This window comes from Oncorhynchus keta, chromosome 20, assembly GCF_023373465.1.
Source record: "Oncorhynchus keta strain PuntledgeMale-10-30-2019 chromosome 20, Oket_V2, whole genome shotgun sequence".
In the NCBI taxonomy this organism is placed as follows: Eukaryota; Metazoa; Chordata; class Actinopteri; order Salmoniformes; family Salmonidae; genus Oncorhynchus; species Oncorhynchus keta.
Genome location: NC_068440.1, coordinates 20488204 through 20504964, shown reverse-complemented (window position 1 = coordinate 20504964; position 16761 = coordinate 20488204). Strand labels below are relative to the sequence as shown.

General features: G+C 46.5%; 1 long non-coding RNA gene across 4 annotated transcripts; it reads right to left on the bottom strand.

The window, feature by feature from the left end:
- Nucleotides 1-523: 523 nt before the first annotated feature.
- LOC127909888 (uncharacterized) lies at nt 524-5299 on the bottom strand. Of its 4 annotated transcripts, none has more exons than XR_008072838.1 (3): nt 4382-4695; nt 1864-2056; nt 524-1671 (listed from the first exon to the last, which is right to left on the bottom strand). It is a non-coding gene; the product is annotated as an uncharacterized LOC127909888 (long non-coding RNA). The 4 variants fall into 4 exon arrangements; XR_008072840.1 differs by having other exon boundaries at nt 524-1470; XR_008072839.1 differs by lacking the exons at nt 524-1671; nt 1864-2056 and adding exons at nt 2435-3218; nt 5162-5299 and having other exon boundaries at nt 4382-4582.
- Between the last annotated feature and the right edge of the window lie 11462 nt (nt 5300-16761).

The window sequence follows — 16761 nt, the reverse complement described above, 5'->3', positions numbered from 1 at the left end:
ACCAGTCAATTTAGCATTTTTGAGCATGTCAAATTTCATATGGTAAATGCACATTGAAACATATTGCAAATGCACGTGCACTTACAATATGATTCTATAGTGAAAAAAAATCACCTAACGGAGATAATGAAATCAACACAACGAGTGATGGAAATGTACAACTATCACTGCTCAGCCATCCTGTGTTCATCAGACCAGTCAATTTTGCATTTTTGAGCATGTCAAATTTCATATGGTAAATGCACATTGAAACATATTGCAAATGCACGTGCACTTACAATATGATTCTATAGTGAAAAAAAATCACCTAACGGAGATAATGAAATCAACACAACGAGTGATGGAAATGTACAACTATCACTGCTCAGCCATCCTGTGTTCATCAGACCAGTCAATTTTGCATTTTTGAGCATGTCAAATTTCATATGGTAAATGCACATTGAAACATATTGCAAATGCACGTGCACTTACAATATGATTCTATAGTGAAAAAACATCACCTAATGTTCACGATGAAATCAAACACAACGAGTGATGGAAAGGAACAACTATCACTGCCCGGCCATCCTGTGTTCCCATAGCGGGCATTAATATCAGAATGACCGGTAAATGCATTCACAACCATATTTTCATTTTTGGGTTACCAGGTGCCTATTTTCAATCACCAGTTGCACAACAATGCGTATCCATCAGAATATTTTAAACAGTCCATAAAGCACTCAGGACGGACTCCATAGATAGAGGGCCGTAGTAGGGTACTCCCATAGCGGGCATGGATAATAGGAGTCCCGGTAAATGCATTTACAACCATATTTTAATTTTTGGGTTACCAGTTGCACAACAATGCACGTGCATTTGCAATATGATTCTATAGTGAAAAAACATCACCTAATGGACATGATGAAATCAACACAACAAGTGATGGAAATGTACAACTATCACTGCTCGGCCATCCTGTGTTCATCAGACCAGTCAATTTCACATTCCTGCAGGATTTTTATAGCATGACAAATTCGTGATGGTACCTGCCCATTGAACCATATTGCAAATGCACAGTGACTTTGCAAAAGTGAGAAAACATAAACAAATGGACATGATGAAATCAACACAACGAGTGATGGAAATGTACAACTATCACTGCTCAGCCATCCTGTGTTCATCAGACCAGTCAATTTTGCATTTTTGAGCATGTCAAATTTCATATGGTAAATGCACATTGAAACATATTGCAAATGCACGTGCACTTACAATATGATTCTATAGTGAAAAAACATCACCTAATGGACATGATGAAATCAACACAACGAGTGATGGAAATGTACAACTATCACTGCTCAGCCATCCTGTGTTCATCAGACCAGTCAATTTTGCATTTTTGAGCATGTCAAATTTCATATGGTAAATGCACATTGAAACATATTGCAAATGCACGTGCACTTACAATATGATTCTATAGTGAAAAAACATCACCTAATGGACATGATGAAATCAACACAACGAGTGATGGAAATGTACAACTATCACTGCCCGGCCATCCTGTGTTCCCATAGCGAGCATTAATATCAGAATGACCGGTAAATGCATTTACAACCATATTTTTATTTTTGGGTTACCAGTTGCACAACAATGCACGTGCATTTGCAATATGATTCTATAGTGAAAAAACATCACCTAATGGACATGATGAAATCAACACAACGAGTGATGGAAATGTACAACTATCACTGCTCGGCCATCCTGTGTCCATCAGACCAGTCAATTTTGCATTTTTGAGCATGTCAAATTTCATATGGTAAATGCACATTGAAACATATTGCAAATGCACGTGCACTTACAATATGATTCTATAGTGAAAAACATCACCTAATGGACATGATGAAATCAACACAACGAGTGATGGAAATGTACAACTATCACTGCTCAGCCATCCTGTGTTCATCAGACCAGTCAATTTTGCATTTTTGAGCATGTCAAATTTCATATGGTAAATGCACATTGAAACATATTGCAAATGCACGTGCACTTACAATATGATTCTATAGTGAAAAAACATCACCTAACGGAGATAATGAAATCAACACAACGAGTGATGGAAATGTACAACTATCACTGCTCGGCCATCCTGTGTTCATCAGACCAGTCAATTTTGCATTTTTGAGCATGTCAAATTTCATATGGTAAATGCACATTGAAACATATTGCAAATGCACGTGCACTTACAATATGATTCTATAGTGAAAAAACATCACCTAATGGACATGATGAAATCAACACAACGAGTGATGGAAAGGAACAACTATCACTGCCCGGCCATCCTGTGTTCCCATAGCGGGCATTAATATCAGAATGACCGGTAAATGCATTCACAACCATATTTTCATTTTTGGGTTACCAGGTGCCTATTTTCAATCACTAGTTGCACAACAATGCGTATCCATCAGAATATTTTAAACAGTCCATAAAGCACTCCGGACTGCCCCCATAGATAGAGGGCCGTAGTAGGGTACTCCCATAGCGGGCATGGATAATAGGAGTCCCGGTAAATGCATTTACAACCATATTTTAATTTTTGGGTTACCAGTTGCACAACAATGCACGTGCATTTGCAATATGATTCTATAGTGAAAAAACATCACCTAATGGACATGATGAAATCAACACAACAAGTGATGGAAATGTACAACTATCACTGCTCGGCCATCCTGTGTTCATCAGACCAGTCAATTTCACATTCCTGCAGGATTTTTATAGCATGACAAATTCGTGATGGTACCTGCCCATTGAACCATATTGCAAATGCACAGTGACTTTGCAAAAGTGAGAAAACATAAACAAATGGACATGATGAAATCAACACAACGAGTGATGGAAATGTACAACTATCACTGCTCGGCCATCCTGTGTTCATCAGACCAGTCAATTTTGCATTTTTGAGCATGTCAAATTTCATATGGTAAATGCACATTGAAACATATTGCAAATGCACGTGCACTTACAATATGATTCTATAGTGAAAAAAAATCACCTAACGGAGATAATGAAATCAACACAACGAGTGATGGAAATGTACAACTATCACTGCTCAGCCATCCTGTGTTCATCAGACCAGTCAATTTTGCATTTTTGAGCATGTCAAATTTCATATGGTAAATGCACATTGAAACATATTGCAAATGCACGTGCACTTACAATATGATTCTATAGTGAAAAAACATCACCTAATGTTCATGATGAAATCAACACAACGAGTGATGGAAAGGTACAACTCTCACTGCTCGGCCATCCTGTGTTCATCAGACCAGTCAATTTTGCATTTTTGAGCATGTCAAATTTCATATGGTAAATGCACATTGAAACATATTGCAAATGCACGTGCACTTACAATATGATTCTATAGTGAAAAAACATCACCTAATGTTCACGATGAAATCAAACACAACGAGTGATGGAAAGGAACAACTATCACTGCCCGGCCATCCTGTGTTCCCATAGCGGGCATTAATATCAGAATGACCGGTAAATGCATTCACAACCATATTTTCATTTTTGGGTTACCAGGTGCCTATTTTCAATCACCAGTTGCACAACAATGCGTATCCATCAGAATATTTTAAACAGTCCATAAAGCACTCAGGACGGACTCCATAGATAGAGGGCCGTAGTAGGGTACTCCCATAGCGGGCATGGATAATAGGAGTCCCGGTAAATGCATTTACAACCATATTTTAATTTTTGGGTTACCAGTTGCACAACAATGCACGTGCATTTGCAATATGATTCTATAGTGAAAAAACATCACCTAATGGACATGATGAAATCAACACAACAAGTGATGGAAATGTACAACTATCACTGCTCGGCCATCCTGTGTTCATCAGACCAGTCAATTTCACATTCCTGCAGGATTTTTATAGCATGACAAATTTCGTGATGGTACCTGCCCATTGAACCATATTGCAAATGCACAGTGACTTTGCAAAAGTGAGAAAACATAAACAAATGGACATGATGAAATCAACACAACGAGTGATGGAAATGTACAACTATCACTGCTCAGCCATCCTGTGTTCATCAGACCAGTCAATTTTGCATTTTTGAGCATGTCAAATTTCATATGGTAAATGCACATTGAAACATATTGCAAATGCACGTGCACTTACAATATGATTCTATAGTGAAAAAACATCACCTAATGGACATGATGAAATCAACACAACGAGTGATGGAAATGTACAACTATCACTGCTCAGCCATCCTGTGTTCATCAGACCAGTCAATTTTGCATTTTTGAGCATGTCAAATTTCATATGGTAAATGCACATTGAAACATATTGCAAATGCACGTGCACTTACAATATGATTCTATAGTGAAAAACATCACCTAATGGACATGATGAAATCAACACAACGAGTGATGGAAATGTACAACTATCACTGCCCGGCCATCCTGTGTTCCCATAGCGAGCATTAATATCAGAATGACCGGTAAATGCATTTACAACCATATTTTTATTTTTGGGTTACCAGTTGCACAACAATGCACGTGCATTTGCAATATGATTCTATAGTGAAAAAACATCACCTAATGGACATGATGAAATCAACACAACGAGTGATGGAAATGTACAACTATCACTGCTCGGCCATCCTGTGTCCATCAGACCAGTCAATTTTGCATTTTTGAGCATGTCAAATTTCATATGGTAAATGCACATTGAAACATATTGCAAATGCACGTGCACTTACAATATGATTCTATAGTGAAAAAACATCACCTAATGGACATGATGAAATCAACACAACGAGTGATGGAAATGTACAACTATCACTGCTCAGCCATCCTGTGTTCATCAGACCAGTCAATTTTGCATTTTTGAGCATGTCAAATTTCATATGGTAAATGCACATTGAAACATATTGCAAATGCACGTGCACTTACAATATGATTCTATAGTGAAAAAACATCACCTAACGGAGATAATGAAATCAACACAACGAGTGATGGAAATGTACAACTATCACTGCTCGGCCATCCTGTGTTCATCAGACCAGTCAATTTTGCATTTTTGAGCATGTCAAATTTCATATGGTAAATGCACATTGAAACATATTGCAAATGCACGTGCACTTACAATATGATTCTATAGTGAAAAAACATCACCTAATGGACATGATGAAATCAACACAACGAGTGATGGAAAGGAACAACTATCACTGCCCGGCCATCCTGTGTTCCCATAGCGGGCATTAATATCAGAATGACCGGTAAATGCATTCACAACCATATTTTCATTTTTGGGTTACCAGGTGCCTATTTTCAATCACTAGTTGCACAACAATGCGTATCCATCAGAATATTTTAAACAGTCCATAAAGCACTCCGGACTGCCCCCATAGATAGAGGGCAATACAACTAGTAGGGTACTCCCATAGCGGGCATGGATAATAGGAGTCCCGGTAAATGCATTTACAACCATATTTTAATTTTTGGGTTACCAGTTGCACAACAATGCACGTGCATTTGCAATATGATTCTATAGTGAAAAAACATCACCTAATGGACATGATGAAATCAACACAACAAGTGATGGAAATGTACAACTATCACTGCTCGGCCATCCTGTGTTCATCAGACCAGTCAATTTCACATTCCTGCAGGATTTTTATAGCATGACAAATTCGTGATGGTACCTGCCCATTGAACCATATTGCAAATGCACAGTGACTTTGCAAAAGTGAGAAAACATAAACAAATGGACATGATGAAATCAACACAACGAGTGATGGAAATGTACAACTATCACTGCTCGGCCATCCTGTGTTCATCAGACCAGTCAATTTTGCATTTTGAGCATGTCAAATTTCATATGGTAAATGCACATTGAAACATATTGCAAATGCACACTTTGCACTTACAATATGATTCTATAGTGAAAAAAATCACCTAACGGAGATAATGAAATCAACACAACGAGTGATGGAAATGTACAACTATCACTGCTCAGCCATCCTGTGTTCATCAGACCAGTCAATTTTGCATTTTTGAGCATGTCAAATTTCATATGGTAAATGCACATTGAAACATATTGCAAATGCACGTGCACTTACAATATGATTCTATAGTGAAAAAACATCACCTAATGTTCATGATGAAATCAACACAACGAGTGATGGAAAGGTACAACTCTCACTGCTCGGCCATCCTGTGTTCATCAGACCAGTCAATTTTGCATTTTTGAGCATGTCAAATTTCATATGGTAAATGCACATTGAAACATATTGCAAATGCACGTGCACTTACAATATGATTCTATAGTGAAAAAACATCACCTAATGGACATGATGAAATCAACACAACGAGTGATGGAAATGTTCAACTATCACTGCCCGGCCATCCTGTGTTCCCATAGCGAGCATTAATATCAGAATGACCGGTAAATGCATTTACAAGCATATTTTTTGGGGGGTTACCAGGTGCCTATTTTCAATCACCAGTTGCACAACATGCGTATCCATCAGAATATTTTAAACAGTCCATAAAGCACTCAGGACGGACTCCATAGATAGAGGGCCGTAGTAGGGTACTCCCATAGCGGGCATGGACAATAGGCGTCCCGGTAAATGCATTTACAACCATATTTTTATTTTTGGGTTACCAGTTGCACAACAATGCACGTGCATTTGCAATATGATTCTATAGTGAAAAAACATCACCTAATGGACATGATGAAATCAACACAACGAGTGATGGAAAGGAACAACTATCACTGCCAGGCCATCCTGTGTTCATCAGGCCAGTCAATTTCACATTCCTGCAGGATTTTTATAGCATGACAAATTCGTGATGGTACCTGCCCATTGAACCATATTGCAAATGCACAGTGACTTTGCAAAAGTGAGAAAACATAAACAAATGGACATGATGAAATCAACACAAAGAGTGATGGAAAGGTACAACTCTCACTGCTCGGCCATCCTGTGTTCATCAGACCAGTCAATTTTGCATTTTTGAGCAAGGTCAAATTTCATATGGTAAATGCACATTGAAACATATTGCAAATGCACGTGCACTTACAATATGATTCTATAGTGAAACAACATCACCTAACGGAGATGATGAAATCAACACAACGAGTGATGGAAATGTACAACTATCACTGCTCGGCCATCCTGTGTTCATCAGACCAGTCAATTTTGCATTTTTGAGCAAGGTCAAATTTCATATGGTAAATGCACATTGAAACATATTGCAAATGCACGTGCACTTGCAATATGATTATATAGTGAAAAAACATCACAAAATGGACATGATGAAGTCAACACAACGAGTGATGGAAAGGAACAACTATCACTGCCCGGCCATCCCGAGTTCATCAGGCCAGTCAATTTTGCATTTCTGCAGGATTTTTGAGCATGTCAAATTTCTTATGTCATTTGGCCCACAAAAAAATTCCTTATGCACAATTTAAAAAAATATATTAAAAAATATGATAATAAAATTGGACAAAAGTATATTCATACAGTTCTTACACATGTGTAATTGACAAAAAAATTGAAAGAATTTCAAAAAACGGTCCAGAAAGCACTTTTTTAAGGGTGTGTGAAGTTTTTTACAAAATTTTGACATTTTTGACTTTTGACTTTTGACTTCCTATGAAATCATATTGAAATTGGACAAAACATATTCCTTATGCGCATGTAAAAAAAAAAAAAAACGATAATAAAATTGGACAAAAGTATATTCATACAGTTCTTACACATGTGTAATTGACAAAAAAATCGAAAGAATTTCGAAAACGGTCCAGAAAGCACTTTTTAAGGGTGTGTGAAGTTTTTACAAAATTTTGACATTTTTGACTTTTGACTTTGACTTCCTATGAAATCATATTGGAATTGGACAAAACATATTCCTTATGCGCATGTAAAAAAAAAAAAAAAAAAATTATGATAATAAAATTGGACAAAAGTATATTCATACAGTTCTTACACATGTGTAATTGACAAAAAATCGAAAGAATTTCGAAAAACGGTCCAGAAAGCACTTTTTATGGGTGTGTGAAGTTTTTACAAAATTTTGACATTTTTGACTTTTGACTTTTGACTTCCTATGAAATCATATTGGAATTGGACAAAACATATTCCTTATGCGCATGTAAAAAAAAAAAAAAAAAAAAAAATTATGATAATAAAATTGGACAAAAGTATATTCATACAGTTCTTACACATGTGTAATTGACAAAAATATCGAAAGAATTTCGAAAAACGGTCCAGAAAGCACTTTTTTAAGGGGTGATAAGTTTTTGAAAAAAATTTCATTTTTTCAAAATTTTACTTTTGGACATTGACTTGGGTTACATATCCAATATGAAAAACCCCGGTGGAGCGCATTTGCCCCCTGTTGAATTTTTAAAGTGTTACAACTGGCAATTGCCATATGGCATTTGCAATACACTTTGCATGAATCAACGCCGAATTGGGTGGTATTGGCCAATGTGTATATGGTTTGTCCGATGCCAACTTGCCATTCATTTTTGTCCAATACAGGGGGGACTTCCCTTACACCGCAGATGCCTTGTGGTCAGACAAACACCGCTCTGGCTCTGTCACCTTTCACCGCAGATGCCTTGTGGTCAGACAAACACCGCTCTGGCTTTGTCACCTTTCACTGCAGATGCCTCGTGGTCAGACACACACCGCTCTGGCTCTGTCACCTTTCACCGTAGATGCCTCGTGGTCAGACAAACACCGCTCTGGCACTGTCACTGTCACCTTTCACCGCAGATGCATCGTGGTCAGACAAACACCGCTCTGGCTCTGTCACCTTTCACCGCAGATGCCTCGTGGTCGGACAAACACCTCTCTGACTCTGTCACCTTTCACTGCAGATGCCTCGTGGTCAGACAAACACCTCTCTGGCTCTGTCACCTTTCACCGCAGATGCCTCGTGGTCAGACAAACACCGCTCTGGCTCTGTCACCTTTCACCGCAGATACCTCGTGGTCAGATAAATAACGCTCTGGCTCTGTCACCTTTCACCGCAGATGCCTCGTGGTCGGACAAACACCCCTCTGGCTCTGTCACCTTTCACGGCAGATGCCTCGTGGTCGGACAAACACAGCTCTGGCTCTGTCACATTTCACCGCAGATGGCTCGTTTTCGGACAAACACCGCTCTGGATCTGTCACCTTTCACCGCAGATGCCTCGTGGTCAGACAAACACCGCTCTGGCTCTGTCACCTTTCACCGCAGATGCCTTGTGGTCAGACAAACACCGCTCTGGCTTTGTCACCTTTCACTGCAGATGCCTCGTGGTCAGACACACACCGCTCTGGCTCTGTCACCTTTCACGGCAGATGCCTCGTGGTCGGACAAACACAGCTCTGGCTCTGTCACCTTTCACCGCAGATGGCTCGTGGTCGGACAAACACCCCTCTGGCTCTGTCACCTTTCACGGCAGATGCCTCGTGGTCGGACAAACACAGCTCTGGCTCTGTCACATTTCACCGCAGATGGCTCGTTTTCGGACAAACACCGCTCTGTCACCTTTCACCGCAGATGCCTCGTGGTCAGACAAACACGGCTATGGCTCTGTCACCTTTCACCGCAGATGCCTCGTGGTCAGACAAACACCGCTCTGGCTCTGTCACCTTTCACCGCAGATACCTCGTGGTCAGACAAACACCGCTCTGGCTCTGTCACTGTCACCTTTCACCGCAGATGCCTCATGGTCAGACAAACACCGCTCTGGCTCTGTCACCTTTCACCGCAGATGCCTCGTGGTCGGACAAACACCTCTCTGACTCTGTCACCTTTCACCGCAGATGCCTCGTGGTCAGACAAACACCGCTCTGGCTCTGTCACCTTTCACCGCAGATGCCTCGTGGTCAGACAAACACCGCTCTGGCTCTGTCACCTTTCACCGCAGATACCTCGTGGTCAGATAAACAACGCTCTGGCTCTGTCACCTTTCACGGCAGATGCCTCGTGGTCGGACAAACACAGCTCTGGCTCTGTCACCTTTCACCGCAGATGGCTCGTGGTCGGACAAACACCCCTCTGGCTCTGTCACCTTTCACGGCAGATGCCTCGTGGTCGGACAAACACAGCTCTGGCTCTGTCACATTTCACCGCAGATGGCTCGTTTTCGGACAAACACCGCTCTGGATCTGTCACCTTTCACCGCAGATGCCTCGTGGTCGGACAAACACCTCTCTGACTCTGTCACCTTTCACCGCAGATGCCTCATGGTCAGACAAACACCGCTCTGGCTCTGTCACCTTTCACCGCAGATGCCTCGTGGTCGGACAAACACCTCTCTGACTCTGTCACCTTTCAACGCAGATGCCTCGTGGTCAGACAAACACCGCTCTGGCTCTGTCACCTTTCACCGCAGATGCCTCGTGGTCAGACAAACACCGCTCTGGCTCTGTCACCTTTCACCGCAGATACCTCGTGGTCAGATAAACAACGCTCTGGCTCTGTCACCTTTCACGGCAGATGCCTCGTGGTCGGACAAACACAGCTCTGGCTCTGTCACCTTTCTCCGCAGATGGCTCATGGTCGGACAAACACCCCTCTGGCTCTGTCACCTTTCACGGCAGATGCCTCGTGGTCGGACAAACACAGCTCTGGCTCTGTCACATTTCACCGCAGATGGCTCGTTTTCGGACAAACACCGCTCTGGATCTGTCACCTTTCACCGCAGATGCCTCGTGGTCAGACAAACACAGCTCTGGCTCTGTCACATTTCACCGCAGATGGCTCGTTTTCGGACAAACACCGCTCTGGCTCTGTCACCTTTCACCGCAGATGCCTTGTGGTCAGACAAACACCGCTCTGGCTTTGTCACCTTTCACTGCAGATGCCTCGTGGTCAGACACACACCGCTCTGGCTCTGTCACCTTTCACGGCAGATGCCTCGTGGTCGGACAAACACAGCTCTGGCTCTGTCACCTTTCACCGCAGATGGCTCGTGGTCGGACAAACACCCCTCTGGCTCTGTCACCTTTCACGGCAGATGCCTCGTGGTCGGACAAACACAGCTCTGGCTCTGTCACATTTCACCGCAGATGGCTCGTTTTCGGACAAACACCGCTCTGTCACCTTTCACCGCAGATGCCTCGTGGTCAGACAAACACGGCTCTGGCTCTGTCACCTTTCACCGCAGATGCCTCGTGGTCAGACAAACACCGCTCTGGCTCTGTCACCTTTCACCGCAGATACCTCGTGGTCAGACAAACACCGCTCTGGCTCTGTCACTGTCACCTTTCACCGCAGATGCCTCATGGTCAGACAAACACCGCTCTGGCTCTGTCACCTTTCACCGCAGATGCCTCGTGGTCGGACAAACACCTCTCTGACTCTGTCACCTTTCACCGCAGATGCCTCGTGGTCAGACAAACACCGCTCTGGCTCTGTCACCTTTCACCGCAGATGCCTCGTGGTCAGACAAACACCGCTCTGGCTCTGTCACCTTTCACCGCAGATACCTCGTGGTCAGATAAACAACGCTCTGGCTCTGTCACCTTTCACGGCAGATGCCTCGTGGTCGGACAAACACCCCTCTGGCTCTGTCACCTTTCACGGCAGATGCCTCGTGGTCGGACAAACACAGCTCTGGCTCTGTCACATTTCACCGCAGATGGCTCGTTTTCGGACAAACACAGCTCTGGCTCTGTCACCTTTCACCGCAGATGGCTCGTGGTCGGACAAACACCCCTCTGGCTCTGTCACCTTTCACGGCAGATGCCTCGTGGTCGGACAAACACAGCTCTGGCTCTGTCACATTTCACCGCAGATGGCTCGTTTTCGGACAAACACCGCTCTGGATCTGTCACCTTTCACCGCAGATGCCTCGTGGTCAGACAAACACCGCTCTGGCTCTGTCACCTTTCACCGCAGATGCCTTGTGGTCAGACAAACACCGCTCTGGCTTTGTCACCTTTCACTGCAGATGCCTCGTGGTCAGACACACACCGCTCTGGCTCTGTCACCTTTCACCGTAGATGCCTCGTGGTCAGACAAACACCGCTCTGGCACTGTCACTGTCACCTTTCACCGCAGATGCATCGTGGTCAGACAAACACCGCTCTGGCTCTGTCACCTTTCACCGCAGATGCCTTGTGGTCAGACAAACACCTCTCTGGCTCTGTCACCTTTCACTGCAGATGCCTCGTGGTCAGACAAACACCGCTCTGGCTCTGTCACCTTTCACCGCAGATGCCTCGTGGTCAGACAAACACCGCTCTGGCTCTGTCACCTTTCACCGCAGATACCTCGTGGTCAGATAAATAACGCTCTGGCTCTGTCACCTTTCACCGCAGATGCCTCGTGGTCGGACAAACACCCCTCTGGCTCTGTCACCTTTCACGGCAGATGCCTCGTGGTCGGACAAACACAGCTCTGGCTCTGTCACCTTTCACCGCAGATGGCTCGTGGTCGGACAAACACCCCTCTGGCTCTGTCACCTTTCACGGCAGATGCCTCGTGGTCGGACAAACACAGCTCTGGCTCTGTCACATTTCACCGCAGATGGCTCGTTTTCGGACAAACACCGCTCTGTCACCTTTCACCGCAGATGGCTCGTGGTCGGACAAACACCCCTCTGGCTCTGTCACCTTTCACGGCAGATGCCTCGTGGTCGGACAAACACCGCTCTGGCTCTGTCACCTTTCACCGCAGATGCCTCGTGGTCAGACAAACACCGCTCTGGCTCTGTCACTTTTCACCGCAGATGCCTCGTGGTCAGACAAACACCTCTCTGGCTCTGTCACCTTTCACCGCAGATACCTCGTGGTCAGACAAACACCGCTCTGGCTCTGTCACCTTTCACGGCAGATGCCTCGTGGTCGGACAAACACAGCTCTGGCTCTGTCACATTTCACCGCAGATGGCTCGTTTTCGGACAAACACCGCTCTGGATCTGTCACCTTTCACCGCAGATGCCTCGTGGTCAGACAAACACCGCTCTGGCTCTGTCACCTTTCACCGCAGATGCCTTGTGGTCAGACAAACACCGCTCTGGCTCTGTCACCTTTCACCGCAGATGCCTCGTGGTCAGACAAACACCGCTCTGGCTCTGTCACCTTTCACCGCAGATGCCTCGTGGTCAGACAAACACCGCTCTGGCTCTGTCACCTTTAACCGCAAATGCCTCGTGGTCGGACAAACACCCCTCTGGCTCTGTCACCTTTCACGGCAGATGCCTCGTGGTCGGACAAACACAGCTCTGGCTCTGTCACATTTCACCGCAGATGGCTCGTTTTCGGACAAACACCGCTCTGGATCTGTCACCTTTCACCGCAGATGCCTCGTGGTCAGACAAACACCGCTCTGGCTCTGTCACCTTTCACCGCAGATGCCTTGTGGTCAGACAAACACCGCTCTGGCTCTGTCACCTTTCACCGCAGATGCCTCGTGGTCAGACAAACACCGCTCTGGCTCTGTCACCTTTCACCGCAAATGCCTCGTGGTCATACAAACACCGCTCTGGCTCTGTCACCTTTCCCCGCAGATGCCTCGTGGTCAGACAAACACCGCTCTGGCTCTGTCACCTTTCACGGCAGATGCCTTGTGGTCGGACAAACACAGCTCTGGCTCTGTCACCTTTCACCGCAGATGGCTCGTGGTCGGACAAACACAGCTCTGGCTCTGTCACATTTCACCGCAGATGCCTCGTGGTCGGACAAACACCGCTCTGGCTCTGTCACCTTTCACCGCAGATGCCTCGTGGTCAGACAAACACCGCTCTGGCTCTGTCACTGTCACCGCAGATGCCTCGTGGTCAGACAAACACCACTCTGGCTCTGTCACCTTTCACCGCAGATGCCTCGTGGTCGGACAAACACCCCTCTGGCTCTGTCACCTTTCACCGCAGATGCCTCGTGGTCAGACAAACACCACTCTGGCTCTGTCACCTTTCACTGCAGATGCCTCGTGGTCAGACAAACACCTCTCTGGCTCTGTCACTGTCACCTTTCACCGCAGATGCATCGTGGTCAGACAAACGCCGCTCTGGCTCTGTCACCTTTCACCGCAGATGCCTCGTGGTCGGAGAAACACCGCTCTGGCTCTGTCACCTTTCACCGCAGATGCCTCGTGGTCGGACAAACACTGCTCTGGATCTGTCACCTTTCACCGCAGATGCCTCGTGGTCGGACAAACACCGCTCTGGCTCTGTCACCTTTCACCGCAGATGCCTCGTGGTCGGACAAACACCGCTCTGGCTCTGTCACCTTTCACCGCAGATGCCTCGTGGTCAGACAAACACCGCTCTGGCTCTGTCACTGTCACCTTTCACCGCAGATGCATCGTGGTCAGACAACACCGCTCTGGCTCTGTCACCTTTCACCGCAGATGCCTCGTGGTCAGACAAACACCTCTCTGACTCTGTCACCTTTCACTGCAGATGCCTCGTGGTCAGACAAACACCGCTCTGGCTCTGTCACCTTTCACCGCAGATGCCTCGTGGTCAGACAAACACCGCTCTGGCTCTGTCACCTTTCACCGCAGATACCTCGTGGTCAGATAAACAACGCTCTGGCTCTGTCACCTTTCACGGCAGATGCCTCGTGGTAAGACAAACACCACTCTGGCTCTGTCACCTTTCACTGCAGATGCCTCGTGGTCAGACAAACACCTCTCTGGCTCTGTCACTGTCACCTTTCACCGCAGATGCATCGTGGTCAGACAAACGCCGCTCTGGCTCTGTCACCTTTCACCGCAGATGCCTCGTGGTCAGACAAACACCACTCTGGCTCTGTCACCTTTCACCGCAGATGCCTCGTGGTCGGAGAAACACCGCTCTGGCTCTGTCACCTTTCACCGCAGATGCCTCGTGGTCGGACAAACACCGCTCTGGATCTGTCACCTTTCACCGCAGATGCCTCGTGGTCGGACAAACACCGCTCTGGCTCTGTCACCTTTCACCGCAGATGCCTCGTGGTCGGACAAACACCGCTCTGGCTCTGTCACCTTTCACCGCAGATGCCTCGTGGTCAGTCAAACACCGCTCTGGCTCTGTCACTGTCACCTTTCACCGCAGATGCATCGTGGTCAGACAAACACCGCTCTGGCTCTGTCACCTTTCACCGCAGATGCCTCGTGGTCGGACAAACACCCCTCTGGCTCTGTCACCTTTCACCGCAGATGCCTCGTGGTCAGACAAACACCGCTCTGGCTCTGTCACCTTTCACTGCAGATGCCTCGTGGTCAGACAAACACCTCTCTGGCTCTGTCACTGTCACCTTTCACCGCAGATGCATCGTGGTCAGACAAACGCCGCTCTGGCTCTGTCACCTTTCACCGCAGATGCCTCGTGGTCAGACAAACACCGCTCTGGCTCTGTCACCTTTCACCGCAGATGCCTCGTGGTCAGACAAACACCGCTCTGGCTCTGTCACCTTTCACTGCAGATGCCTCGTGGTCGGACAAACACCGCTCTGGCTCTGTCACCTTTCACCGCAGATGCCTCGTGGTCAGACAAACACCTCTCTGGCTCTGTCACTGTCACCTTTCACCGCAGATGCATCGTGGTCGGACAAACACCCCTCTGGCTCTGTCACCTTTCACTGCAGATGCCTCGTGGTCAGACAAACACCTCTCTGGCTCTGTCACTGTCACCTTTCACCGCAGATGCATCGTGGTCAGACAAACGCCGCTCTGGCTCTGTCACCTTTCACCGCAGATGCCTCGTGGTCAGACAAACACCGCTCTGGCTCTGTCACCTTTCACCGCAGATGCCTCGTGGTCAGACAAACACCGCTCTGGCTCTGTCACCTTTCACTGCAGATGCCTCGTGGTCAGACAAACACCCCTCTGGCTCTGTCACCTTTCACCGCAGATGCCTCGTGGTCAGACAAACACCGCTCTGGCTCTGTCACCTTTCACTGCAGATGCCTCGTGGTCAGACAAACACCTCTCTGGCTCTGTCACTGTCACCTTTCACCGCAGATGCATCGTGGTCAGACAAACGCCGCTCTGGCTCTGTCACCTTTCACCGCAGATGCCTCGTGGTCAGACAAACACCGCTCTGGCTCTGTCACCTTTCACCGGAGATGCCTCGTGGTCAGACAAACACCACTCTGGCTCTGTCACCTTTCACTGCAGATGCCTCGTGGTCGGACAAACACCGCTCTGGCTCTGTCACCTTTCACCGCAGATGCCTCGTGGTCAGACAAACACCTCTCTGGCTCTGTCACTGTCACCTTTCACCGCAGATGCATCGTGGTCGGACAAACACCCCTCTGGCTCTGTCACCTTTCACCGCAGATGCCTCGTGGTCAGACAAACACCGCTCTGGCTCTGTCACCTTTCACTGCAGATGCCTCGTGGTCAGACAAACACCTCTCTGGCTCTGTCACTGTCACCTTTCACCGCAGATGCATCGTGGTCAGACAAACGCCGCTCTGGCTCTGTCACCTTTCACCGCAGATGCCTCGTGGTCAGACAAACACCGCTCTGGCTCTGTCACCTTTCACCGCAGATGCCTCGTGGTCAGACAAACACCGCTCTGGCTCTGTCACCTTTCACTGCAGATGCCTCGTGGTCAGACAAACACCCCTCTGGCTCTGTCACCTTTCACCGCAGATGCCTCGTGGTCAGACAAACACCGCTCTGGCTCTGTCACCTTTCACTGCAGATGCCTCGTGGTCAGACAAACACCTCTCTGGCTCTGTCACTGTCACCTTTCACCGCAGATGCATCGTGGTCAGACAAACGCCGCTCTGGCTCTGTCACCTTTCACCGCAGATGCCTCGTGGT